The sequence below is a fragment of the Accipiter gentilis genome, chromosome 1 (assembly GCF_929443795.1).
Source record: "Accipiter gentilis chromosome 1, bAccGen1.1, whole genome shotgun sequence".
In the NCBI taxonomy this organism is placed as follows: domain Eukaryota; kingdom Metazoa; phylum Chordata; class Aves; order Accipitriformes; family Accipitridae; genus Astur; species Astur gentilis.
In genome coordinates this window covers 3,686,478-3,689,138 of record NC_064880.1, presented here as the reverse complement: position 1 = coordinate 3,689,138, position 2,661 = coordinate 3,686,478, and positions in this window count along the sequence as shown.

Genomic DNA, 2,661 nt, shown 5'->3' with positions numbered 1-2,661 from the left:
ATATTCACGGAGTGCCTGCAACTGGAATCTCAGTGCCTGGAAGATTGTTTTTATTTGTCTGAAGCAGTTAGCAGCGAGAGCAAGGGCGCAGACTGGACAACCCTGGCATTTTGGAGGTAGTTTTGCTCAGCTCCTAACTCATACACAGCCTGTCCAAGGGCTACCTCGAAGCGTTATGTGAATTAAATAGAAAGAATTCACTGCAGATTCCACATGCGAAGGGCTGATCCAGCACCGCACTGTGCCCTTCTGAGCCAGCTAGCATGGTGGTAAATGTGAGAGCAGCGAAAAGGAGCAGGATCAGGACATCCAGCCATCTTTTGTCAATATAGCTCATAGGACAAAATTTCTAGCGACCGTGCCAGCAGAAACATACCTGAAAGGCAGTTCTGGAATTAAGCCCTGAACTGGAGCAAATACCTATACTCTGGGATGAATCACCAGCATTTTTGCCACATTTTCCCCCAGCCTCAGTGAGCTCTCCATCAGGCTCATAAACCACCATTATCAGCATATTTTGTGAGGGCACCCAACACAGAAGGAGCTAAAAAAACCATGTTAGCAACACTACCTAGCCTAGGCCTTTGAGACAAGGGCAGAGGCATGTTCCACAAGCACGAAGCTATAATATTTACCATCTTGCTAAGCAAGTAACTTCAGCTTGAAGCTGAAAACTTATAGCTGGACTGTGTTTAGAATAAGGAATTATGAGTGAAGATAATCACTTGTATAGACGTTGAAATTAGCAGTCAGTGCTCATCCTAGGACGATTGTTCCTGAAATATAAGCTAAGCAGCAAAGCAGTCTGTTTACATTGCAGCCTGTGTAAGAGGGAAGTGTAGCAACCAGAGCAATGCAGTATACGACGAGAATATTGAGCTCAGAGAGTCAGGTGGGACTGGAGCATCAAATTTCGTGTCAGTATCTTAGAAACAAGAAGCTCTCAGGTCAGAAAAATTTATGTGAGAGTTCTCAAAACCCTGAATAGTGGGAACACATCTCCCTCATTTGAGAGAGATCTGCACAGAGCATTTATCCTAATAAAACCATGCTGATTTGCCTTAGTTTTCTCTGAATCTGAACTGTATACACAGCAAAAAGCTTGATGGAGATTGTCGCAAAGATTGAGCGAGGATTTTGCAGAGGAAGGAGCTGGGAGGAAGATGAGTGAGCAAAGGGCTTGGTGAAGACAGCAAAGTTTTGGTAAATATTAACTGATCCACGTGGGGTGTCACAATAACCTTTTTGAAAGTGTCCTTGAACTATATATAATATCTGGATAAAGTTATGGCTGCAAGTCCAAGTTATTAGTGTTTGCAGCTTTTTGAAGGTGATTCTGTGGCAAACGTTTCTGTGAAGAACTCAAAGATGAGGTTAAGAAACTTGTTCCACTAAGAAGAGATGCACTTTTCCTCACCTCCAGTTTCCCTGAAACCCTAAACTTCTTAGAAATTTTAAAGAAAAAAAAAAAAAAAGCAACAACTTTGCGTTTCCCATTCTGCTAGGACCTCAACAGTGAGGTGCCCCCATCATACCCTCCTGCCTCAGCTCGTACAGACAGTGCACTGAGCATGCCAGAAAGACCCAGAAAAAAAACCCCCAAAAACCAAAAAACCCTGGCCGTTTAATTTGTGCCTCTTTTAGATTTCTCCCCTTGCATGCCACAAATAGCCGTTGCCACCGGGTGGGATTAACACACTTGGCCTTTAAACCATAGGCTCAAGCACATGGGTTTTATTTTGTTATAAACAACCTCTTCATACTGAACTCGGTCCTCCCGAGTTCTTCAATTTTCTTGGACTGTAAATTTTACGACTACAGAGGAGCATTGAAACTTTGCTTCGCACACCATTAATCTCCTCACTCTCCAAACAGCACAGAAGCCTTGCAGAGTATTTGTCTCAGCCACAAGCCCAGCCAGGAGGCTTGTGTCCATATTAGTCATGAGTTTTGAACACTTGCACCTCAACACTGGGGGCCCAGTCTCAGCTTGCTTCTTGGCTGTTTCAACCCATTCTGCCCCATTTTACTGCTGGACGGACAATCTCATGCTTGCACTGACTGCTGGCTGAAGCCCCAGGGTACAAGAGAACTGCAGCCTAGTAGCATTCAGAGCTAAAAGACTATTGAAAAAAAAAATAAATAAAAATAGTCTTTTGGCTAAAAGACCTTGGTGATGCACAGGAAATCTCCTTAAGGGACAACCCTCTATCCTGAGGATAAAATCCCACAAGCTTTCCAGTGGTGACAGCGAACTCAGGACAAATCAAGAGACACGATGTCCATTTCCTCTGCTAATTTGGCTTCTTTCCCCAACGCGAGTCTGACACAAGCTTTCTCTGCTGGCTAGAGCAGAAAGGCAACATGCCTTCCAGACAGACACCAGAGATAGAGGTTTACTTCTCTCCCTGACGCTGTCCATGGGCAAATCACTCCCTCTGCCAAGGGAGATTTAGGTCTTCGCTGTTTAGGCTGCGTGCTCCTCAGGGCTGCCTGACTACGCATTTAGACAGCTTCTAGCACACTGGGGAAACAGCTGTCAGGACAGCACTCGTATAAATAAGGGAGAACAGGTATAAAGGCAGAACAATTCATCTCCCACTAAGAAGATCATGAGAATAAAACACAGCAAAGAAGGGAAAAAAGTCACAAACCCCAAAA